The sequence below is a fragment of the Crocodylus siamensis genome, chromosome 3 (genome assembly GCF_052110815.1).
Source record: "Crocodylus siamensis isolate JL-2025a chromosome 3, ASM5211081v1, whole genome shotgun sequence".
Taxonomy (NCBI): domain Eukaryota; kingdom Metazoa; phylum Chordata; order Crocodylia; family Crocodylidae; genus Crocodylus; species Crocodylus siamensis.
The window spans coordinates 104,046,961-104,073,887 of NC_143397.1; the positions used below are offsets into that span (position 1 = coordinate 104,046,961).

General features: G+C 44.5%; 1 pseudogene; it reads right to left on the reverse strand.

The window, feature by feature from the left end:
* The window catches only part of LOC149868611 (fibrous sheath-interacting protein 2-like), a 58,840-nt pseudogene extending 32,868 nt beyond the window's left edge, over positions 1–25,972 (reverse strand).
* Between the last annotated feature and the right edge of the window lie 955 nt (positions 25,973–26,927).

Consider the following 26,927-nt stretch of genomic DNA (forward strand, 5'->3'; position numbering starts at 1 on the left):
TCAAAGTTATTTGCTGTGAAGTTGTTCTATAGCTGTCAGTTTGCAGTGTTGGTGCAGGGGATCACATCAGAATAGGGAAATATAGTGAATTCCTTTGTTCTATTTAGCCAAATGGAGCAAAATGCTGATATTTAGCTATTTAATAGAGATTATTGGTTTGTTTGTCCTATAAGAAATTCTCCTTAAAAAGAAGACCAACCCCCCAAAAAAAATATTAGTAAAAAGTATTCAGAACTCAAAATATTTTGTAGAACAGAAATCCTGAAATACGTTGATTCAGAAGTGCCAAAATGACCTTCTGAAAAGTTTGTTTCAATAATGTCAAGCCATTAATATTAAGGAATAAAACATGTTATTAACATCAATTAGAAGAAAATAAAAGTCAAGTTGTTAGTCAGAACCAACAAAGTTAATCAAGCAATGTAAGCCAGTAAATAAACTTGAAAGAATGGTCCATTTTTAGTTTAAAGAGTATTTGAAAATTTCACTGAAGTCAACAGAAACCCCATTAAGTGTTTCAAATTTGATGAAAGAAAAGTTTACCATATTTCCTCAATTTTGACAGGCTCCGTTTAAGCATGCGAGTCAATATATTGATGCAGAAATAAGTGGGAAGTTCTCTGGCCTTTGACAGTTCATACCAAATTCTGCAAAGTTTTCAAGTCTACATATTAGGGCTGTGTGACGCTTTAGTCACTGATTCAATTCGGTGGAGATTTGGCAACTGAATCTCCAAATCCAGATCGAATCAGGAAACCCTTTAGTCTCTCTGAATCAAATCAGAACCCTCTGAATCCATTTGGAGAGATTCAATGATTCAGCTAGACACAGATTTAAGTGTTTTTTCTACATGCCTCAAAGTACCAGGCAGCTCATGAATGCTGAGTTGGTGGGGTGGATGGAGTGTCCCACAGGAGTGTGTGTGTGGGGGGTCCCCATTGCACTTAGCAACAGACCCAGAAGTGGACCAGAAGCACTTCTACTCCACTTCTGGGTCCACCACCGAGTGCACAGGGTCTCCTGGGTGTGGGGGGGGTGGGCACCCAATCACTGAGCTGGGGAGGTGCAGACCCCCCCTCTCCCTGTGCACTCGGTGGTGGACCCAGAAGTGGACCACAAGTACTTCCAGTCCACTTTTGGGTCCACCACTGAGTGCACAGGGGGTCTTCCCCCATGTTCCTGTAGGACGCTCCATCTGCCCCACCGTCTCAGCATTCATGAGCTGCACCTGGTACCTCAAGGTATGTAGAAAAAACATTTAAAACGGTCTATGACTGAATCACTGATTCTCCAAATCAGCATCAAATCTTCAGATTCGGCCAAATTGAATTGAGACAGTGATCCAAATAAACAAGTTGAATTACTGTCCCTCAAATTGGGCCGAATCCGAATCAAATATGGCCCACTTCCCATACCCCTAAGTATGTAGCTGTACCACTGCCTTAATCTTCATATAAAAGATCAGAGTAGTTTCTGCTGAGAATTGTTAGAGATGTCAAGTACTGAAAAAAGAAAAGCCTGTACAAGCTACCAAAAAAACCTGCAAAGAACATTATAGACCTTACCCAAAGTTACAAGCTGATTTGCACTTAGATGGATACGAGATCTAGCTTCACCAGTAAGGCTGTTTTTAGATGGTACCTGTCCCACATGTTAAATGCTCTTAAGGCAGAGCATTTGTTAAGGGAGGACAAGTCAATCTAAGTGCTCTTTCAGGGTCTCAAAGTTACACATCTTTGGGTGAGGATTATCTCCAGCTGGTATTAGGCAGCTTGTGTCACAGTAACATCATTCTGCTCTACAGGTCCTCCAGTATCCCAGGTCTCCTCCATTTGGGCTACCTGTTATTTAGATTTACACTGCCTCAGACTGACAGAGAGCTGGTGGGAGTTAGGCAGCTGCAGCTGAGTGGGGAGCCAAGGTTAGGGATGGAGGGTAGGGAGGAAGGCACCCTGCTTCTTGGCCCTCTAGCTGCAAAGTAGAGCTGTGCAGGTTAAAGAGAATATTAACCCTCCATATATGACTGTTCATAGCAAGTGCTAATTTTAATATAGTCTAATATTCCTTAGAAATAGCATGTGTGATTTGCAAGGTGTAATAAATCCCTAACTCATTCAGTCTTCTCCCCAAATGGAACAAATATCAGTCACCTGCCAGGCAGGATATTTGGTTAAACTAGATATGGGCTAGAGAAAAAGCCAGCCCCTGGCAGACTATTCTTATTGTTCAATGGTGTCTTTCCCCCCTTGATAAAAACATTGCATCATCTGCACAGATTCAAATGCAAAAGGCAGGCTATCCAGAGGGCGAAATAGTGCCGCATCAACTTACTGCCCTGTCTGGCTTTCTCTTCTTAGAGGCATGCTCCCAGGAATCTTGAGACCTTTCCCTGCTTACAGACATGTCCCAGAGGCTAGTTAGGCTTCTAGCTTCTTTTTACCTGGCCAAAAAAAAAAAAAAAAAAGGGTCGTTTTATATCTGATGGAGCAATACTCACCTTTTCAATACCTTAGAACTGTTCATGCATGTAGCACAGTCTGGATGTGTATATGTGATATCCTTCCCAAAGTACTCTCTTACAGCAGTAGCCAGCCACTGTTCCAAGTACTTGAAAGTAGCTGTGGACTTAAAGTCCCCCTGAACAGAACACCTACAATTCAGCTAGTTTTAAACACCGTCCCCACAATCATTTCTAACCTCTGATATGAGGATGGTATTCAGGGACTGCACATACTATTCTGTTCTGGTCAGCCTTTGAGCAAATTCAATCCAGTTCAACTGGCCATGTTCCACAAGCAGTGACCATAGCTTTCATGATTTATTGAACACACACAACTTTTCAGACAGGAGGAAATGACTTCCTATCAAATGAAATCTTCTGGTAAAATTATCAATTACTTCTTCCCCCACCCCCACCCCATTTTTTATTATGGTCTTTATCAGAAAGCAGTAAACCAATTTTCTGCTTTTCAAGTTTCAACATGTACCTGAAGCCAATTTTCCTAAAACCCTATTGGATCAACAGAAATTGAGCAATTTGGCATGTCCCAAAATAAGGCACCAATTCAAGAAAGCATGTAAGTGGAAGGATCTGTGTAATCTATATTAACAGTTCTGGCCTGGGGAAAAAGGAGATCTGGGTTCTGTTACCAGCTCTATTACTGACTCAGTGTCCATAAGCAAGCTGCTTCTGCTTCATCTTCCATATCTTTTTATTCCTGTTCTAGCCTAGTTAGACTAGGAACTCTCCCTTATTGTACATTTAAATAATGCACAATGCCATGAAGTTGCCAGTCTCATTTGGCTTATCCACAGACTATCATACAATAAATATGTTCTTACATTTAATAAACATGCTGTAGTCCCACCAACCTCTATGGGATTTTATTCTGGACTTAACTTCTCTGCTGAATCAGCATTCAAGCAGTTCCTGAAATCTTTCTTGTGACCATGCGGTGCATTGTGGGAGTGACGTACACCAAAATATAGTCTCCTGGGTGGATCTGTGCTCCTTGCTGTTGTCTGCATCAAGCGTTTCTGTAGTTGCCATCCCCTGTGCTTGCATGTATTGTCTGCTATTGGTAATTGTCTTTCAAGAGTGGTATAAATGGGTTTGGGGGTCAGTACAGTCAAGGTCTTGGAACGTATCCCTATTTGTTACATTTTAAAGTGGGTTTCCTTTATGTGAATTTGAGTTATGCACCAATTTCCAGGAACACATGTACAGCATAAAGTGAGGAAAACCTGTATCTAAGTGTGACAGGGGGTCATCCAAGGGCCAGTCACAATATCAGCCTGCCCAGCTGTCTGGGGTGGTCCACCCTGATTCACCTGCCACACCTTGATGCATCTAAATAGATGGAAAATTTGGGAGGATGCCCATTTAATGTTTTGATGTCAAGGGCAAAAGGCATGGCTCTGACCTACCCTTTACCATGTCTCATGCCTCACAGAAGGCATCTAAAAATCACTACCCACTGTTAAAGGTGCACTGATACTTTGGTCCCACATCGGATTAACACTGATATAAGAAAAATTGAGTTTCAGCAATCGGGTTTTTTTGCCCAAGATGGCCGATAATGCAAGCAATAAATGCCCCCATGCACGCACACAGCTGCACCACAGCACAGCTTGCAGGAGAAAGGAAGGGGCATGGGGGAGACTGAAAACTGTGTAGTGAGGGAGGGAGGGAGGCAGGCACTGCACAGCTGGGTCAGGGCATGGGACGGAGCCATAAGTGGTTCATCCAGGGACCATGGGGGTGGCGACTCCCACCACTGCTTGCACCACAGGAGGGCATGGGGTGCATGTGCCCCCAGATCTGCATGCAGGGTGAGGGCAGGCTGCCACTGTGGGCTGGGTCCAGGGCTGCACTGGGCTTTTCCCAGTGGCTGTGCTCAGGGTGGATGATGGTGGCTACAGTGAATTTTGGGGTGGCTGCAGTCCCCCACCCTTGTAGCCCCACTCCTAGCACTGCCACCATCCATGACAACCACACCCCAGCTCAGCTCCAGCCAGAAAGAGCACAGCTCCATCCCCAGCCTCAGCCCATGCAAAAGCCAACCCTCACTCTGTGTGTAGATCCGGGATCATACACCCATCCCCCTGCCCCCATGCCCTCCCAGGGTGCATATAGCAGTGGGAGCTGCTCCCATCCCCACACACCCTGGACGGGCAGCTTTTGGCTGTCTTGTGCTCTACCCTGGCTGTGCAGCACCTGCCCGTGCCCCTGCCCCACTCCCTTCATCACTGCAGGGACCTTGATCTACGCCCCCATGCCCCTTCCCTCCCCCCACAACTCACTTACCAGCTGGACTCTGCTCTCCAAGCTGCTGGGCCACATATCAGCAATCAGATCAGTACTGATAATGATAATAATAATAATGAATGATGAAAATTGGCTATTAGTATTAGCCCAAAAAATGTGCATCAGTGCACATCTACCCATTATCATTCCCCAAGCCCCTTAACTGGGCCTTACTTGGTCTCTGGCCCAAACTTGGCCTCAGGTGTTTTGGACATACCTTGGCTACATACTCCCCCACTGGGCCACTAATTCATCCCTGACTGGGGGCTTCAGGCATCTGCTGACATGCCTGGACTACTAATTTAGCCTATGGCCCACTCAAGCCTCAGGCATCTGTCAATGTACCTGGACCTCATTTGGCCTCTTGTTAGGCCTCATTCTCTAAGGACTTGGGCCTTCCTGGCTCTTGTGCTGTTGCCCAAGCCTGGTGCTTTTCTCCCAGGGTGTGTTCCCCTAGACTTTACCCTCCACAGGGACACCCACAAGGGAGTAGGGGCTGAGGCTTTCCACCACCACGTACTTGCCTTTTGCTAGGAAGGCACAGGTGTGGCATTTCCTGGAGACTTCCCCACCACAGACAGGCCCACTACACCATCCAACCTCAGCAGAGTGTAGTTTTAAGTCATGCCCCAGGACCAACTGCAGACCTACCTGCCCTGGTCTTTCTTCCCCCTACTGGGCTTCCTGATGTTCCTCCTTAGCCACTTGCTCCTGGGCACTCCAATATGTTCTCTACCTTATAACCTGTTTCTCATCCCCTGGCCCCATCACTCATCCTGCAAGGGGCCTGTATCTCCTATCAGGAGGCTGGGTTTCAGCTTCCATACTAGCCTGCTTGCTGACTGACCTTCTGTCCTCTCTCAGCAGTGGATACCCTGCCCAAAGGCCCTGGCTTCACCTCTGGGCAAGTTAGGGTACCAATAGCTCTCCACAGCCCTGGCCTGCGCCTTCTGGTAGGCTTACTTGCTCTTTCGCCTATTGATCCTGCCTCCCTTGCATTGACTAGTTGAGGATCAATGGGAACTACCTAGCAGCATCTGACCTTACTACTCAGCAGGGGTCCCCACCATAAAACAATAATCTCATGCCAGGCTTGCCTAGAGCCCCAGAGATCTTATACCTGGTAGCTTTTTACTCCACTGGGCTCATCTGAGCCCCTGACCACACCACCAGTTTTACTCAGGGGTTTGTCTATCCCCTCAATAGGCCCACACTCACTACACCCCTTTCCTAGGTTGGCTTAGCTCTTCCTTAGGACCATGGCCATTTCCTCAGGGCTTAGGACCCCACTGCATCCCTAGGAACCTCCTTCCCTATAGTTCCTACCCTAACCTCCAAAGTCTTCCTAGGAGCAGCAAGGCAATATTATCTCAGAGACATCTCTACAGCAACTGCTAGCTCTGCTCCTCAGGACCTGGTCTTATATTGAGGCTGCTCAGCCCTGCTTCAATCAGGCGGCCTTCTGGCTGTCATGTGACCACCTGATTGGCTCTTCTGTCACCTGCAAACTGCCTTACAGCTTATTCAAGCCCTTGAAGAGGTAAGCACCCCAAATGTGCTCTGCCACACTTAGGTATAGCATGAGTTTCATAGTGCAGTTCTTGAGGAATTCTTCTTCCAGGTGGTCCATAAAAAGGTTGGTTTATTTTGGGGCCATTTTGGTGCTGTACCCATGGCTTGGAGGAAGTGTTGGTTATTGAAAATGAACACCTCCAGTTGTTGTATGTGAAGATGAAGTGTATGAATTCAGTAATATTTTTAGGTCTGTTCTCTGAGTTGTAATCTTCCACTTCTAGATATGTAAAGCAGGCTTGAATGCCACCCTGGTGTGGGATGTTGGTATATAAGCTGGTAACATCCATGGTGGCTAGGAGGGTATTGCTGGGAAGGTGGTCTATGTTTTTAAAGTTTTTGTAGAAGGTCGGTTTTATCTTGGACAAAATTTGCTCTTTGGATGATAAGGGGTTTTAGGATGGATTTGATGAAATCTGATATTTCCTGAGTTAAAGTTGTATGCCTGGATATTATAGGTCTCCCTGGGTTCCCTTGTTTGTGGATTTTAGGGATCATGTAAAAAGTCTCTTGGTTGGGTAGCGGGGAGATCAGTTTCTGTAGTTTTTTATGCATTTCATATGGAAATGATTTGATGGTAGTTTTGAGACGAGACATGAGATGTATAAACCAAGATATGAGATGCACTGCAACTGTTAATTTTAGGATTAAAGAATAAAAGCAAGGTCTCAATTAAAAATGCTTTTTTTTTGTGAGATGAGTCAAGACAAAAGAAAACAGTTAAGCATTCCATAACTTACACATAATTGCCAAATCCATTGCACATACAAGTTCAACTGACAAGGTAACTAAATACCTCAGCTCTACATTATTTTTAGGTTATGTGCTGAATCACAGAGTACAATATTCTTTTGACTCAACTTGAACATTTATATTTAGAGTCAAGTTCCTCTCAATATTTTCTGTTTAAGAGGTTTTGTTTTTCCTAATATTGTGTTCAGCTTCCTGTGCCCCTTGGATCTTTCCCTTAGCTCCTAACAATCTCTGGATTTGATGAAATTGTAATACCATCAAATGTTCAAGCAGACATTTCTGATTATTTTATCCAGACCTTTGCTCAAGGACAAATTTCCTTCATTTGTTCTACAAGAGAATATGAATTCTGAGATTGATTATATTCCCAGCTCCAGCCTCTATCTGTTTTAAATCACCAGTATTCTTTAAGGTATAATACAAGATCATATCTTTGGATTGTTATTATATTTTCTTCATACATTTGGGGGATAGAGGAAACCTTCCATCTAATAATGCTATTGCTGAAAACATTCTTCCTAAAATGTATCATACAATGGAAAAAGCCTCATGTTTCAAGGTGTAAGTTGAATGCTGTCTGGAGTTGGAAAGAAACATACCCTCTGGACAGGTTAGTTCATAATTGCCTATTAAAGGGTTTCTTGCCTCTTCCTCTGAAGCATCTGGTAAAAAATACTGTTAGAGCCAGGATACTAGGATAGTTGGAGCACTGGTTTCTTCCAATGGTAATTTCTGCTTGTGAATGAGGGATATTACAGTATTTTGCAAGATATTATACTAATAGTTTGTTTGTGCCAGCATCTTTAGAGGCTAAATACCAGCAGAGATCATGCCTCAAGAACTCCTCATTCCTGATGATAAATGATTTTAATTTGTCTTGATTTTGCTCGTATATAAATGAATTGCACAATTGTATGGTTAATTTAAAAGCCAAGAAATGAGCAAATTACAATTTGTCTATCAGCTTTCTAATCAACCAGCCACTGGAGAAAACGACCAAAGTATTGCTTTGCTGCAGGCATAAAAAGCTAGAATTAAAAATTCATTGCATACTAACTTTCCCATGATGGGATGACTGGTCTTGCAAGCTTTCTTATGTGATGGCTGTTTTGCTTCTGTATGTTCTATGTGTTTGCCTCAAATACATAACCTTGGGAAGGTTAGTTTTCTGCACCACATAACTGCATGCTTTTATAATTATGATAAGCTATTTTAGCGTAGCTAAATCTCTCTGATAGAACTAATTTAATTACCTGAATTAATTCCAAGATGCTATTAAGCATTAGCCTTGAAGAGTCATGTGTAGCTGACCATAGCAAAAAATATGGAATTTGAATGGGGAAGAACTAAAACTATTTTCAATCCAGAATCTCTCTGTCTCTTCTCGAAGGGAGGCATGGTGAATGACTCTTATATAACATGCTGGCCCCCAGCATTAAATCATATAATTACATTTGGCATGGATTAGCATTTACTAAGCCTTCTGATGTGAAGGGGTTTATAATACGATTGTCAATGACTGTAGTTCAACGATGACTGAGAAGCATTGCATCTATATCTGAATTTACCCTTCAGTAGTTCCAACCGTAGCTAGAAAGTAGGATACAGTTCTGTGGAATTACCAGGCATATGGTTTTAAAATGTTCTTTCCTGTTCTCTACTTTACTTAGTGTTAGCAAAGTAGCTTGATGAACATTTACAAACATGGGAGAAAGTACCTTCAGTATGTGGATTCCTCATTCTATTAATAGAGGCTGCCTGTACTGTTGAAGTGCTCTCATGATACCATCACCAGGTGGTCTTCAAATGATCTTACCCTCAACTTTGGGAAAACAATTCCCATGCGAGACAATGGCAGCCTTTCCAAACTGATGTTTCAGTGAAATAAGAAAAAAGGGGTGGGGGGGGCACCAAAACCCTATAGTTTAGCTCTACTCTGGAGTCATATGATGGGTTCTTCACTCTTACCTATTGGGTGTATCTGCAGTTTGTGGCATGACAGAGTCTAACCTCACTATTGCAATGGATATATGCTAAGCACCAAAACACATGAACAAGCTGTCATATAGAAAGCTGTGTATTTAACACAATGAATGAAGATTTCCCTTGGATGCACAATCAAACTCCACAGGCTTTGTGCAACTTCAAGGGCATTGTTGCTGTAACAAATGCTTGTTGGACTACGAAGCTTGAGTAATATTATTGATGCCACTTCACAGGTTCCCTGCAGGTCAGGAAAACTGTTTGTAGCTGGTGCAGACTCCAGCTATGTGATGGTGATTGTAATGTACTTGCTGTAGTATACCGAAATTGCTCAGTCTTTCTTTTAACAGTTCTGAGAGGCTTCTACTTGTCCTCATTGTGTTGTTTTGACTCTTTCCAGAGTCACAGCAGGTGTATTGAAGCCAGACCCCATGGATAATATCTAGTCAGCAAATACAGCTATAACTGGATCCCAGTGCACTAATAAGTTTCCTTCATGTTATGCTGTGTACATAGGAAAAAATACATTATTTACATCATACATAATACTTCACTATTACATTGTGATTTTCATTGGCCAGTATCACCCTTATCCTCAGTTTACCTGTGAGGAAACTGAGGCACAGAGTATGGAAATGATTAATCAGATCTCACTTATCAGGTTGCCGGCTGAACAGTGGCATAACTAGGGCCCAGCAACCAGGGTGGCTGCCCCAGGCACTAACTTAGGTGAGCAGGTAGATTGTACAACAGCTGCCCAATCATGCCAGTGGCATAGCAGTAACCAGAAGTCACTGCTGCCCTGTGTGCTGCAGCTGCCTCAGATGCCTGGCTACTAGGGCTGTGTGAAGCTTTAGTCACTGATTTGATTTGGCAGAGATTCGGCCCGATTTGGCAGCCGAATTTTCAAATTCAAATCGAATCAGGAGACCCTTTAATCTCTTCAAATCAAATCGGAACCCTCCTAATTGATTCAGACACAGACACAGCTTTGAATGTTTTTTCTACATACCTCAAGGTACCAGGCAGCTCATGAATGCTGAGATAGTGGGGTGGATAGTGCATCCCATGGGAGTGCGGGGGGTGGTCCCCAGCACACTGAATCAAATCGGGATAGTAATCCAAATCAACAAATCGAATCACTGTCCCCCGAATTGGGCCAAATCCAAATCTGAATCGAGTACAGCCCGCTTCACGTACCCCTACTGGCCACATCATTACATCACTGCTTCTGAGTTCTAGTCTTTAAGTCTAGAACTAGGCATTTGAAAGAAACTGAGGGGCAGGGGAATTTGGTTGTACAGTTGCCCTTTAATTTGCTCAGCCAGTGCTGAATTGTAAGGATTGATGGATGTCAATCAAAACTCTCCATTTTGATCTTTCAAGGGGCAGCCTTAATCTGAATCAATATGAGAGATCATTCAAAATCAGGGCTGCCATGAAACCAGCACACTGTCCATAAGTATGGATTCATTCCCATCTTGCCTTTGTGCTGACTTCAATGGTGAGTGTAAAACTACTATTTGAGCCTTTGTAGATCTCCCCTTTAATTCCCTGGACCAATATGTGGTCTGCTATAGCTTTAACCCATTATTTACGCAGGAATCCAGTTATTGGGAAAAGCTGCATTTTACACAGATATAAATAAGTATTTGCTGTGGGGCATTTTACACTATGATTAGCCTCACAGAAGTGTTCAGCTCTCACTATATCACTTATTGGTTGCTTGTAGAAAATGTGCAAGATATATTATACAAACAGGGCTTAAGGGCTTCACTGGTGTCCAGCTGTCTTGTAAACTCATTCACAAGTGACTAGTGGCTGTGCTTGGCAGATAGCAATACACAGTGTTAGTTGTTTTGATGCAGGGTCTCACCCAGAGCAGAATTACTTTGGGCAATCATGTGTACTGCCAGCGTGTGAAATATATTCTAGTTGGTTTTAAATTTGCTTGTATTTTAAAATCTCATATTTAGAAGGCTGCTACAGCACACAGAGATCAACGACTTCCATGATGAAAATAATTTGCAAAAGACACAAAAAAATAAAGGAAATGTGTCATCTCTGAGAAATATGTTTTGAGTATGTGGATTTCAAGGGCTAAATGGTATTTCACTTTATGACCCTAAATGGCACATATGAAACCATGCAATGTAGTTTCTGGCACTTGCACACAGTTTGATTCTATTTCTCCCTTGAAGCTGGTTTACTGAAAGACACATCAAGTCAAAAGGAAGAAAACAAGTCAAATGGGTGCATGTTTCAGGGGGATGGTTGCTGTCCTGGAGGAGAAGGGGATCTGGGTTCTTGCCTAAACCTTTGCTCCCAGTAACACAGCACATTTTCCAGGGCTGCTATCCATTTTTATCCAATGGGTGTTACATCCAAGAGGACCAGCTTTAAGAGGAGGTCTGGAGAGAGACCTGGACAATGCTATCCAGTTGCCTAGTAGGTACGTGTAATCTTATTTCACCACACAGATGTACAGCCAGATCAGTCCTATTAAGCATATTCATTTTGCCTTGGACTCAGCCCCAGGAGTGGAGAGTTCCTCTTAGGCACCTTTCCTGTAGCCTTCCCATGCCTGCATCCACAGCCCAGTCCTCTAGTTTTAAGTCTTGTCAGGACATAGTCATAGAGAAGTAATGCTAGAAGGGGCCTCCACAGATCATCTAGTCCTACCCCCTTCCTGAGGCAGAATCATCCCTATCCACACCCTCCCATATAACCATAATCTAAACTCTACATAAGCTACCCTCAACCCTGACACAACATAGACATAACACCCTAACCTGCCACAGGTAAAGCAAGGGAACCATGGCAGCCAATGTCCTGCTTCTATAAAAAGTTGTCAATATATGCTCAAGAAGTCCTAGGTGGAGGGCCATGCCCACCACTGCAGAGGAAGGCAAAGGCCCTCACAGTCCATGCCAATCTGACCATGGGGTAAAATTCCTTCCTGACCTCAAAACTGCAATCGGTCTGATCCTGAGCAGAGGACAAGACCCTCTAGCCAAGAACATCTGGCTTTGTTCCTAGCAGGACAATTGGCCACATCCCAGTTGAAATCTGCAGCCTTAGCTGTGGCCAACACCCAATGCCTCTGGGGAAGCTTAAAAAACCCCTGACACATGCAGAAAAGGCCAGGATGGTGGGCAGGAGTTACCAGTAAAGCCCAGAAGCGTGGGAAATACTCATGGTAGAAAATAGGCATAACTACACTTAGATCATCCCTGACCAGTGACTGTCCAACCTCTTTTTGAACACTGTAACAGGAAACCCCTGTTCCTGTTACAAGTGGGGCTTAATAGGGTAGGTTATTAGAAATAACAGCACTGCAGGTGAACTAAGCTAGGGACTGATAAGACTAGACAACTAAAGAGCAATGGGCTTCACCTGGTCACTGGGTACAGCAGACCCAGTCAGGTGACCAGGAGGAGGCTGGGTAAGGAGATTTAAACCCAGCCTGGGGCCATACTAGGGGGATTGTGGCAGGGTGAGGATCTGTGAAGAGTGCAAGCAATGCTGGAGGAAGACAGGCACCTAGGCTGCCTAGGGGAGCCAAGGAGGAAGACTCATACAAAGGTAAGCTATGAGGACACCATTTACCTAACAAGAAAGGCTACCATTTTTTTTTTTGAAGCATCTGGTATGTTTGAGTTTTTTGTTTGTTTGTTTTTTCAATTTGGACTTGTCACTAGGGCTGTGCAAAATTTTGTAGGGTATTTCATTTCAAAGCTGTTTCGATGCATTTCAAGCTTAAAACAGCAACATTGAAATGAAACAACTGGCTGTGAAATAGCTTTAAAACAAAGTGAGGGCACTCAATGTTGTGAAAGTTTCAAAACGTTTTGAATTTCAAAGCTGGGCTTGGTGCAGCTAAACAAACGAAGGGGAGAGAGAGGGAAGATGGGGTGGGGGGGAAGCACTGCTCTGATACTAACATCTAGCTCCCTGTTTGATTCCCCACCTCTTTGATCACTTCCCCAGCCCTTCCATGGGGGTGCAGGCCCCCAATCTGCATGCAGGGTTTCAGCAGGCTGCCACTGCTGAAACCCAGTGTGTAGTTCTGGGGGCCCATGAACTCTGGGAAGAGCTCAGGAAGTGATCAAAAAGCTGGGGAACTGAACCAGAAACCAGGGGAATGTTCAGGTCCCCAGCTCTCTGATCACTTCCTCCAGCTCTTCCCAGGGGGTGTGTGCCCCCAGATGATGCGGGATGACAGCAGGCTGCCTCTGCCAGCTGGGACCAGCACTGAGCACAGCCTGTGCTGAGCACCAGGAAGCCTGGTGCTGCTGATGGCCCCAGCCAGCAGCAGTAGCATGCTGTCATCCCATTCACAGACCTGGGGCCGGAACCCCCTGGGAGGGCTGTGGGGCTGTTCCATACTCCTCCCAGGGGGTGCAGACCCCAGGATCTGTGCACGGGGTGATACCAGGCTGCCTCTGCCAGCTGGGACCAGCACTGGATGCAGCCCATGCCAAGCGCCAGGAAGCCTGGTGCTGCCACTGGCCCTAGCCAGCAGTGGCAGCATGCTGTCATCCTGTGTGCAGCTCCAAGGACCAACACCCCCTGGGAGGGCTGCAGGGCTGTGCCAGACTCCTCCCAGGGGACACAGGACCCCAGATCTGTGCACAGGATGACAGCTTGCTGCCACTGCCAGCTGGGGCCAGCGACAGCACCACAAACACTTCCACTGATGAAGAGTCACAACTTCCCTAGGCAGTCTATTCCACCACCTCATTAGTCTTCCAGTTAAGAAGGTTTTCTGGATATCCAATCTAAAATTACTTCACTGCAATTTGAAGGCATTGGTCTGTGTCCTGCCCTCTGCAGCAAGAGAGAAAAGGTACTTTCCTTTTCTTTATGGCTGCACTTCCAGTATTGGAAGACTGGTATCATGTCCTTTCTAAAGCACTTCTTTTCTCAAGCTGAACTTGCCTAGTTACTTCAGCTTCCTCTCACATGACTTGCTTTCCAACGCCTTCATCTTTGTTGCCTGGTTCTGGGCCCTCTCTAACTTCTCCACATCCTTTTTAAAACATGGATCTCATAATCATGCACAGTGCTTCAGACAAGGCCTAACTCGTGCCAACTAGAGAAGCACTTTTACCTCCGTCTTGCACCTAATGCTTCTATTGATGCAACCAAAAGCCACATTCACCTTTTATACAACTGCATCACAGTCTCACTGAGTTTGATCCTGGCACCATTGAGTCTGATCTACCAAGATTTCCAAGTCCTTTTCCATAGTGCTGCCAGCCAGCCAGGTGTCCCCCATTTTGTATTTTTGTTTTTGATTATTCCTCCCAAGATGTAGCACCTTGCATTTGTCTTATTGAACTTCATTCCCTGTAGAACTCCAGTTAAAACTTCCTCCCATTCTGACATGGGGGGGCGGGGAGCCAGGTCCTGCACTGGGAGTTTGTGAGGGCTGGCTGGGAGGAAACTGAGGCATGGGCTACTGGGTAGGTTGGAATTGTGAGTAACACAAGTTCAGGCCTGGACAGAAAACCCACAAGAGGTAAATATCATAACTGTGACAGTTTTATTTCTTCTGACTCAGGATTGCTGGGGAGCTGGGTGAAAGGAAAATAGAAGCAGAGACTAACCTCCTCATCATCGAAGTTCAGGTAACTTTTTTTTCTGTGGCTCTTTTTTGCCTGCTTCTGGAGTATGGTCACCTAGAAGGGTTGTGATGTTTCCTAGTGCTCCAGGGAAAAGAAGGATTGCACCTGCCATGGCATTTGGTGAACTGGCTATTACCTGAGTTGGCATGAGAATGATGCCATTAACTCTCCTCAAGTAGAGGAGGATATGCAGTATGTATGCCTGCTGCCTTACCATTGTGGCACAGATATATTTTTCCAATGTTGGTCACTTCATCCAGGAAGGACTAGCATGATTCTGCAATGGGCCAGAGGGCTGCATGAGTCTGGAGGGCCATTTCCTGGACCCTTTCTGAGCCCCTACCCAATCTCTGCACCTGATCCAGGAGCTGGTGATCTGAAGCTGCAAATCTGCTGATGAGTTCTTAGTGACTATTCCAACCAGTCCCCCTGGCACTTGTAGGTGACAAGCAAGATGTCAATAATGCTGGCTTAGCCTGTGGAAGATGCCCTGAGGTCCTCCAGCATCTGTTCTTGCTAGTCCTGCCAACAGTTTTTGCTATTGAACATCCTCTGAGCGGAAGCATCCTTTCATATCCTTGGGGCAACATCAGTGTTGGAACCTCATGAGTGCTCACAGCCTGGAACTAACTCCAAAGAATGAACAGAATAGACGTGATCTTGAGTGTGTTTCCGTATTTTGCAGATGATGTGTATCGGTTCTGGATTTCCATATATACTCTGCAGGTGTGCAGACAGCAGTTCATTGACAGCAAAGCAGACCTGGAAATTGTTACAAACCCCTAGCATATGAAAGGAAAGTGAGCATCTTGCTTTCTCAGCACACTCATTTCCACAGGCAAGCAGAACAACACTGAGACCATGCCATGGTACAGACTCTCAGATATCTGCTGTCAGCTAGGCTCCGTCTATCTCCCACAACCCCCCATGCTAGCTTGTCTGTCTCATGTGGTTTTATGGCTGTGTTCCTCAGGGAAGGAAACAGCCAAGGTTGATGGGTCCCTGGGAAAGGCAGCAGTTCTGTAGAATGTGCATGCAGGTTTGGAAACCTTCCTATGCTTGTGTTGCAGCTTCATAGCTCTGCCAGACCTCCCAGCAGAGGAAGCAATGATCAGTCATGTCCCCAAACCAGGGTCACTTCACCCTTCCCTCTGCATACTCTCCCCAAAAGAATAATGTCCCAAGCCCACTGTTGCAACAACCCCAACCTGTGAGGGAGACCTGGAATTCTGAAAGATGGTGGCTTTCGTTGCCACCCGAAACGGCTGCATCTGGTATCCCTGGGGTGACAGACCACCATGGTGCCAGGAGCAGAATCTTCCTTAATCAGACCTGACTGTGCCTGGCACCCACAGAAGAGCATATGCCACCAGCCATACCAGCAGTGCTTTTGGGGGGCAAGGATGCAGGGCAACATGAGGTTATGGTCTATTTTATACCTCCCCACCTCTCGGAGCTTTACCCACTTTGCTGTCTCTCAGCTCATGCTCGTATACACTTAAATAAAAGCCTTTGATTGTGTGCTTGTATGGGCTGGGGCCCCAAAAAGCTGTCCCAGGGTGGGAGGGAGCGGGGGAAGGGGTGTGAGGCTTGGATCCTGGTTGTGTGCACAAAAGCTCTGCCAGGCCTGCCCTTAGGTGCTTGCACATGGACTCTGACCAGAAGTAACTGATATCCGTGGATCACAATGGGGATGCCCCTATGAAATCAACCAAAGTACCCCAGTGCATGTGAGATATCTGGAGAGGAAGGAGATGGTTGACTACATACTAACATTGCTTGGCAGGGTGGTTTGCAGTGACAAGCAGTTTGGGTTTCCATTGACTGCTTTGCATGCATGAATTAAGCCTCACCTAGATCACTCAAATTCATCAAGCCTTAACTAGCCCACATACATTTGCCATAGTCTAAGCATGCATGTACCACCAGTGCACACACCTTCTGTATTGTGGAAAGCACATCACCAACTTTGTTTTCATGAATCCCAGGAGTAGGAAGCAATCTGTACTGATTATCACCCTTGCACCAAAGAACTTCATTGAGCCATGCAGTATACCCAGAGTGAGCCTCAAATCACCCCTGAACCATGTGCCACCCCCCAGAGCAGGTGAGTCATGAGTCACCCTACCAGTCATCCTTCCCTCCCAGCCCCCAGAGTTGCTGGTTCTGATTTCTGCTATAGTATGTGTTATGTCATTCTCAGATTTATCAGCAAAGGGAGATAAAGAAGGTGTTAAACCACGGTTATAAGTGGCCTACTGACCTACTGAACTATGTAACAACTAACTAAAAAGCTAACCATTACTCTTTTATCAATTATGAGTCATTTATAAGTGGAACACCTTAATACAAAAAAATGTAAAATAAAGACATTAGGACTGAGGTATTCTAGCCACCCAACAGATTCAGGTACCCTTTCATTTTAATAGGATTTATATCTTCTAGGCAACTTCAGGCATCTCAGCTTAGAAGTTTGGGATTATTATTTAAAAAAATAAAAAAGTCTATAGATGGGAAAAAAATGGCTTTTTAAAAGTCAGCCATCTATGAAAAACTTAAAGTTGGTTAAACTGCAGAGGACTGCACATTATAAGAATGCTTAGTATGATGAGCAAATGCATTTCAAATCAAGTACATTTCAAGTGGTTAAATTATGTTTAAAAAGTTTCTTTGGAGTTATAAATTGATGTTTCTGTTCTAAAAATGCATGAAATTGCATATTGGCAGCGATTTGATAAAATTATTTTACTTTTATAACCTCATAAGAAATCCTTTGTGAATGACTGAGGATCTACAATAGATTGGCCAAATGTAATACTTTTTATTGCTCCATTTACCAAAGATGACATCTTTCATAATTGTTTATTGAATGACCTCATTGCATTTTGTCTCAATGGTCTTGCTTAGCAAAGGGTTATTCTACACATTCATTATTATCTGTATGGAAAAGCTACTTTCTAAGACCTATTTTAAATCTATTTTTCCTAGTTTCCCCTTAAAGTCTTTTGTCTGTTGTCAGTACTACACAGAATATAGCTCATCAAAATGAGGTTTTTTCAATCTCAGCTGAAATTGATAGTTCTTTTTTTTTTTTTAAATGTCTTCTTTAATAGATACATATATCCTTATTTTAAAGATTATCTTTCAGGGAAGCCACGAATTGTAGAGTTGCAGAGAGAATATAGGGCTAAAGTAATTACAGTAGTATTTAATTTAGTTAAGAACCAAAAGTATAATACTAGTGTGGTTTCTTTGGAGCTTGGAACCTCTACCGAGTAGCAGTTATAGTGTCTTGGATAGAGATTCCAGCTCAAAAACTGAAGTAGTTTTCTTACAGGAAGCAAAACTGATTCTATTGCTGTAGGACACTGTTTTGTTTGTTTTTAACATGACATTTTTTTATTGTTGATATTCATTACTATTCGTTTTTTCGTAAGAGGTCTTCCATTCCCATTATGATTCCTCTTCTCCCCTCTGGTGTTCAGTTGAACTGATTTTGGATTTTTCATTTATATTTTCATGAAAAAATAAGTTTTTACAGTGCATTTTACCTGCTTTAGAGAAGAACCATCAGGGCAGAACTTTGAACAAAACTTCAAGTTTCTTCTGAGTAAACCTAGGAAGATATATATACCTTTAGTGCTGGATGACATTTCTGATCATGTTAAATTATGTTCTCTTCCTGGGCACATGGGCCCCCAAGCTGCCTACCAGATGATAAGCTGGAGCTGGGCACAGCCTGCACCCAGCACCGGGAAGACTGGTGCTGCCGTTGGCTCCAGGCAGCAGCACCTGGCTCCTGTCATCTGGCAGATAGATCAGGGGCATGCATCTCTGGGAGGACTCTGGCACAGCCCCCGCAGCCACCCCAGGGGTGCCAGCGGGCCCCCTGATCTGCCTGCCAGATGACAGGAGCCAGGTGCTGCTACCTGGGGCCAGCGGCAGCCAAAGCTGTCCCTGGGAGGGAGCAAATTAGGGTGACCACCCTAGGCCCCATGCTTTGGGGGGCCTTGCAGAGCTGGGTGTAGTGGCCGTGGAGACTCTACGTTGCCACTACCACCGCTGCCAGCTTCGCATCTGGCTGCTTGCTACCCTGCCCTGCTGCCACCGCTGATGGCAACAGCTTCTTTGCATCCAGGTCATGCAGGATTGGGGTTGGGGCAGATCCCCACATGAACTGCTTTGCCCCGGGCCCTACACCCTTGGGTAGTGCAGTCTCCATAGCTACTCTGCCCAGCTCCACAGGGCCCCCTAAAGTGCAGGGCCCAGGGAAGTCACCCTGATTTGCCTTCCCCCCCCCTGCCTCCCAGGACAGCTCTTAATGCTGCTGGCCTCAGGTAGCAGCACCCGGCTCCTGTCATCTGGCAGGCAGATCAGGGGCCTGCTGGCACCCCCAGGAGGGCTTCAGGGGCTGTGCTGGAGTTTTCCCAGTGACGCATGCCCCCAATCTGCCTGCCAGGTGACTGCACCCAGTGCTGGTCTGTCATCTGGCAGGCAGATCAGGGGCCTGCACAGCCCCTGCAGTCCTCCTGGGGGTCCTGTTACCAGATTTGCCCACCAATTCGGGGTGCACTCATTTATTAAGGATACATTTCTAGGGTCTTTGTAATTCTATCAATGTGCTGCTTGTGTACTGGTGTTTCTATATGGAGCTGTATCTCTCCCTTCTGCAAGTCCTTACCCCCAATGGAGCTATCTTGCAGGACTCAGTTTAAGTGGGGCTGGGTTCCTCTAGCCACTAAATCAGTCATACACACAAACGCACACAAATTAACGTGACATGCCTGACCCAGCTGGGTTGATCAACATGGACAGGCTGACATCTTTGTATACCAGGAATCAGTTCATTAAGGTAACAACAGAATGCAGTCAGACACAAGCACACAGATAAACAGAATACCTCTGAATCCAGCTAGGTGTCCAGCTGACACCCCCATGGGCCAGCATTCAGTTTATTAGGGCACGTCTGAGCCAAACTAGGTCACTCAGCCTTTAAAAGCTGATCCCCTTATGTGTCTCAAACTCAGTACATCCCAATCTTTTGCCCTAACTGTCCTAGTAGTGGTAGCCTCTTGATGAGTGGACCCCACAGTATTTCTGGGCTTCACAGGGATCTTTGGTTTAGGTAAAAGAAGCATTGCTGCAGAGCAAGTGGGAAAGGGGAAGTAGAGAAGGAAAACTATACCCAATTACTACCAGTTTGACTATAAAAGTTATTTATTGCTGAGTATAGGAAATGTATAATGGTACTAATAATAATGGACATGCAAAGGAAAACAAACACAAACAATTACAATACTACCCTGGTTTCACTAAGTATTTGGGAAAACTAAGTATTTAGCTCAAATTTAACTAAAACAATTCAGGTTCGGAAATCTATGCAGAGAGAGAGCAAGAGCTGGGATCTCACCGGTCCAAGGCACTTGGGTTCAAATGCTGACAGGTAAAGTTCTTAGCACAATCCTTGAAGGGAGACAATCCATTTCTTCCAGTTTCTTGAGAACAATGGATGGTGTCAGAGAGATTTCTCTCTTGAAGCACACTGTTTGCTACTTTTACAGCTTTCTTATACCCCTAGTTTAGCTTCTTCAAAGCATTATTTTAATTGTGTAAATAATTGTCTTTTCTATTGACAAGGGCTTATCTGGTTTGGGACATCTCAAGAAACTGATCAATAACCAGGAAAAACATAAGGTTAGGGAGTAACCAGACACTTAGGAGCCAGCTTGAAATTCCTGTGGATAGCAGATATACTGGATGGCATACCTCATTGTTTCTTCTCAGATAGCTTGCAGCATCGGGGTTTTGTATTTTTACCTGTTGTGAATAAACCTCAGCTTAGCATAACTTCCAGATCTTACTGTAGTCTTTTAACAGACTTACGGGGATTCTTGGAGTGTTTATAAACTTTGTGGGGAGGACGTCCACCAGTCGTCCCAGGAAAAGTATGACAAAATTTGTGGTCAGGGCTCCAATGGTCTGGACGCTGTGATGAACTCTTTACCTCTGTTCAAATGTTGCCCATACCCCCTCTGACTCAGTCTCTTGTCTCAGCATTCCCTAACCTGGCAACCGAGTTTTAGTCAATCAAGTTTAAATAGGCCTCCTATAGTGGGACCGGGGAATGTATGGCCTGAGATGCCTAGTAAACGTTTCTTCAGCTTAGTTCTGGTTAGACGAGGGGTGTGTGTGTGTGGGAGGAGGGGGGTGGGGGTGCCAGGCCTCCCTCTGGACCACAGAGCTGACAGGTAACAGTGTGGGCAGGCCCCCAGTCTGCTTGCCAGATGACAGGAGCTGGGTGCTGCCGCCTGGGAGTGGCACTAAAGCCAGCCTGGCTTCAAAATTTGCAACTTTTTAAAATGTTTTGAGTTCCCTTGTTTTGTTTTGCTGCTGTTTCAAAGGCTTTTGTTTTGTTTCAGTTTTGCTATTTCAAACTCGAAATGAAACCCTGGGCAAAATGTCATACAGTCCTAATGGCTATATTATGTCTGCCTCAGGGTGTAGCATACACAGTACTTGGACAATGTGTGGCTTAGTCCTTTGATAGTGCAGACATACCCAAGTAGACTGGAGCTCCATGTTGTCATTTTTGGATTTCTTTTTCACACTAATCACTGTAAAGGATATAGAAGAGGTCTGTAATAACTTCATTCATTCTATCTTTGCTATGTGTTCTCAAGAAAAGGAGGCCAAGCTACTACAGGTAATCCCTCAGGTACAGCAAGACAAGACCATGTACATAGGCAATTGCTACAGAACAGCTGATATGTTATAGAGTCGTACCTTCCTTTGCCTCTCAGTTATTTCACCAAAAAGCGCAGAACATTGATTTCAGGCAATTCCCCAAAACTTACTTGACCTAGACATACATACCAATTTGGCAGGTTTGAAGTAAAAATACTCAGGGAAACAGGCTTTTGTTTTTATTTCAAGTTCTCTGGTAACTAGTGCTCCCATATGCTGCATCCAGACATGCAGGGGCATGTGCCTGCAGTGGCACAAGCAGTAGTGGCACAAATTTGTGCCGCTACTTTCTGCCACAGTGCATGCACCTGCACATGTGCTTCGGTGAGGGACAAGTCTTTGCACAGCATCTCTCCTCAGCAAAATGCTCCTCCTGGTAATTGGCTTGTTGGAGCAGCTGGGAAACAAATGAAGTAGTAGAGATACTCTGGCCAGCAACCAGAGCATCTTTTTGGAGGACTAAAGCCTCTGTTTATTCTGGTGCATGCATGTGCAACACTGTATTTTGCAATCCCAAGAGCAATTTTTGCCCCTGTGCTGCAAATCTGCAGGGCAGGGCATGTTTTAATATTCCAGGAAGGCAGTTTGTGGCACAAACTACACATGCCTGCATGTAGCTATATAGGCCGGAAGTACCCAAAGAGCAAACTCTTTTTGCAAACTTCAGCTTTCCAAGTCCCATAATGAATATTAAGAGATGTCTCCCTAGTGAGAAAAAATATAAAGGCACAGTTTTGGAGGAAAGACATAAGAAAATTTTAAAAAAGAAGACTGAATGGGTGATTCAAAGGGCCTTGTTACACATTGATTTTAGGTGACTGCTGGAGCTTTACCCCTGGATAGTCCATACATTTTAATACCTGAAACTAGTTTTAAGCACATTTAAGGAGCCTTAAAGTTACACCACTCCAGGGCAGGCTTCTCTCAGACCCACATTACCCAGATCAAGTTCCATTAACTTGTGGCTACTCCCCATGGATAAGCTACCCAAATTGCATCTTGAGATACTGGGGGACTGCAGTGCCCCTCTGCCCCCTGCACACCCTCCTGTTCTAGGTGGACAAAATGTCCACCCCCTGAACTCTACTGCCCAGTGAGTGATTCTGGCTCCATGCCAATGCCCCCTCCTGCCCCTGGAGTTGTGACCTTCCCGTCCCCAGGTGCAACCCTGGGCAAACAGCCTGAAGAGCATGTCAGCTAGCCAAGTTGCAGGGCATGGACAAGTCTGGGTGTGGGATCCAAGGATGAGGGGGGGCCAACAAGGTAGGGGACAGACTGGGTCCCCATGAGCTGGGGATTCCTGCCTAGGGCAGAGTACCACCCCCAGAAGCACCTTCTATCTCTGCTCCCACCTCTCAGCCACACAAGGAACCTCATCAGCCCCTCCTCACCACATACAGCTAGGGTTCAAATTACACTTTGACTCCAGGGGTTCTGCAAAAAAACCCAAACAAACCAGTTCACTGATTAACAAAGTCCACCTAAGTGAAGGAGCAATCTGATCAGCGACCACCCCCCTCCCCCCCGTTATGATTTTCAAATCTTACAGGGGAGCTCTCATCTCTTATGGGAGTGTTGAGGAATTTGTGACCCCTTGCGGAGCTATTCCCAAAGACACAGAGTCGCTGTCAATCTCAAAATTTATTCAGCATGCTAGGCACTCTGAGCAAACTCAGAGGCCCTGAATAAAACTGTTAGTGGTGATTTATAGTTTATAGACAAGATGTGCGCGCAGGTGGGAATTTTCCACTGTGAAGGAAAACAAGACGTTAGGTCAGTGTGGGAAAATTCTTAATTGTTTCAAAACTGGTTTTTGGCTGCGTGTTAACTAATGCAGGGGGAGGGCTGTATCTCTGTTTCAGACTTCAAGGCGATGAGGCCTGTGTCTTATCAGCCTGTCCTTGAAGCACTGAGCCTGCTATACTGTTATTTATGATTTTGTTAGTTAATTTCTACAGGAGGGCTCAGCCCCCACAAGCTTCCCCTTAATTTACACCCTGGATGCTCCAATCCCAATTTATTGAAACATGAGACCTTTATTTACTTTTTAAAAACTTCTCATACTATCCTTTAGTGGCCAGTTCCCCGCATTTTGCCATCCTTCCCTCACCCCCACTTCCTTTCTACCTTGCATTTCATTACCCACCCCCATCCCATTAACTCTCAGGTCTTCCAACTTCATGTTCCAGCTCCTCCAATTCATCTCTCCAACACATCTCCACCTAGAGCAAGAATAGAAGCTTGTCCTGGTTCACCAGCCTTCCAGTAGCAACTCAGCTACAGTTCCTAGTCAAGTGCCTTGTTACCAGTCCTCGTAGGAAGTGAGAGCTGTGCAGGTGAGACAGTCAGAAAAGGTTTTTAAGCTTAAGGTGTGACTGCTCCAAACTCAAGCTAGCACTTACACCAGTCAACATTTGCACAGCTCAAAAGTGCAATGTGTTGATCAGTTAGTGCTAGCTTGAGTTTAGAATAGTCACACTTCAGGTCAGCAGGAGCCTGGAGCACGGAAAGGTAAGAAATCCCACAGCCCCCACCTATTCAAGTCTACCCAGAGAGTAGCAGCAGCTGTGGCCACGCAGGCAGGTTAATCTTTCCCTGCTTGCTCCACCCAGACAGACAGTGTGGGCAGCCAAAAATAAGTGGGGGTGGGGAGTGGGCCCAATTTGGGCCAGCAGATGTCAAATCATTTTTGAGTAAAAGAGAAAAGGAACAATTAAGTAAGAGCTTCATGATTTTGTAGAGTGGGAATTTTGGCTGAAGAAAGACTTCAGGACTCCTTGCTGGCTTTGGGTGGGGGGTGGGGGCAGGTAGCAAGGAAGAGTGTGTTCTCACTAACAATGAGCATTTGGACATACAGAAATAAAAACTTACTGCTGCTTTGTTTGAAGTTCCATTTACTTTTTCCTTGGGTCATGTTCTCACTTTTAAGTCAATGAGTCAGTATAGGGAGTCTTTGTTTAGTGGCCACTACTTGGTTTCCATTTGTTCTCTATGGAGCACTTCAACTCCACTCTGCAGCATCTGCAAAGATTGGGTGCTTTAGTGGGGCTTGTTTGGTGCTTTATCCAATAGCTGATTGAATCAGTTAGCTAAAAGTTCCAAAAAGCCCTGCTGAAGCACCTGATCTTTACAGATGCTACAGAGTCAGGTTGAACATGCTTCTTCTAGGAAGGCACGTTTTTAACATCTGCAAGCATGGGACGTGGGTGCTGAGTACCCGCTAAAGTTTTTCAGTGGGTGCTTGAGCTCCACAGCACCCATAGAGTCAGCACCTTGACCTTCTGTAAGTAAAAGCCATAACCTGGATACTGTTTCCCTCCCACCTCCCATCTCTGCTAAGGCTATGATATATGAAACAACTTGAGCTCATGAATAACTCTAATATGATTGCTGAAGTTCTTTAATTTTAAAATGCAACATCAAGCTTTTTTTGGAAGTTTTACCACTAGATATAAATGTATGCACTTATAACCTTGGCTACATGCTCCCCAGCTACTGATATGCTGCTGAAACCCACCAGCTCTGAGGGCCATATCTGGCCTGTAGACAGATCTGGCCCTGGTCTATCTGCTCTTTGCTAATCTCTCTGAACTCCCTCTTGAATGGTCTTGCTCTTCCACCTATCAGAGTGTTCTTTCTACTGCATCTCTCTTGTCTAGTAGCTACTTGATAATGTCTCTTATATTCTCATTTCATTTACAGATGGAGTTTTATATGGGTCTTTGTTCTGTATGCTATTTAGCTCAATCTTGGTCTGCATTTCTGTCAGACCCAAGGAAATGTACTTGGTACTGAAAAGCTTGTCTATATCCCTCCCAACTATACATGTGGTCCAAAACATTACCTTGATATTATATTTAGGATTTATGGTCTAGAACCAGATTCTCAGATGGTACAGCATAATGCTGCTGAAGACAATAAAGGTAAACCAGTCAGGACCACAGGAGCATATTGATACAAGAGGTTTAGAGAGGAATTCTTGGCTGATAAATAAGCTTACATTTTTCAATAGATAGGTGTTGTCATGTGTCACATGAGATACAATCCAATGTCCCTTTTGAACCTGCTACTGAGAGTGTCAACCCAAACATGGGAGCTATGACATTTTGTGGTGTTGGCATGTGCTCATTTGCAGCTTGATTGATATAAACCTTTTCCTTCATATAGGTCATCATATATTAGTTACAAAACTGGTCTGCATGTCCATTACTTATCTCCTTACGTAACAAGAACAGTTGAAGTTTTAAGAGTGCCACTTAGTTTTAGCACTGCAGATCCTATTGACAATAGGTATTGTACTACAAATGACTTCAGACCACGTGGGGCTCTCAAACTTTTTAGACTCAAGACACACCTTGTTAGACAAAAGGCATCCCTCTATAACTTTCAAGAATTGAGTGGCACCCTATTTCAATGCTTACCTTGGGGATGGAGGAGCAGCCAGGTAGCCTGAGCTCACTTCTTCACACCTTTCCAATTTCATGGCGCCCTCCAAAGGATCTCTACATCACCTTGTTTGATAATCACTGCTTTAGGCACTAGAAAGTCAATCTTGTTTTGTAGGATTAGGGGAAAAAATTATACGGTAGCTCACTGCATGTTAAAATTTCCCTCCTCCCAACCCCCCCACCCCATCTACAAAACATGGACACTTTTTTGCACCAGTGCCATTGTATGTCTTGGTTTGAAAATTAGCCACATTCTTCAGTCAATTTTGCAGTAAATGGTCCAAATATCAAACTGAATTAATTAGAAAAAGGGTAATAAAAAAACCAAAAACACTTTTCTTCTTAGGAAGTTATCTTTCTATATACATGGCAGCTGGCCAGAGTGACTTAAAGTTACACCATCTATGTTATTCAGTTTATTTTTTAAAAAAAGACTGAAACAAAGTTTGAAGGTTGATGGAACAGCATTCAAGTCTTCACCTATCCATCTATACTGTGTTTGTGAGTTTTATTTAGTACCGAATCAGTACAAATTGGCCATGCCTATCAATTTGGAGAGGCTGTCCTACATGGAATAATTATTTCTTTAATGAACTGAAAAAAACAACCTACCCTAAATTCCAAGTTAAATCTGTCCAAAAATAATAATTCATTCCCACACTGGTTTTACAAGCTAGAAAGAGGTGTGGAAAGTATGGCTGTAGATCCCAAGTAAACAGCTAGGCTCACTACTCTACTCCCTCCCTCTTTCCCCCAGTCCAACTCCTGTGTAGAAAGCCATAGAACAGCCCTAGCAATGAAGGAATCTATGTACCATATATTACATTGTGACAACACTAAAAACAGTGTTAATACCACCACCACTTATAATGAAAATTGTAGTTTTGATTAAAATCACAACTGTTAATCTACTGCATATGACTTCTTTTGCCTCTAGCCAGGACTAACTGTGCCATGGAGTCGGTTTATATTTATGGTAAACTGAGTGAC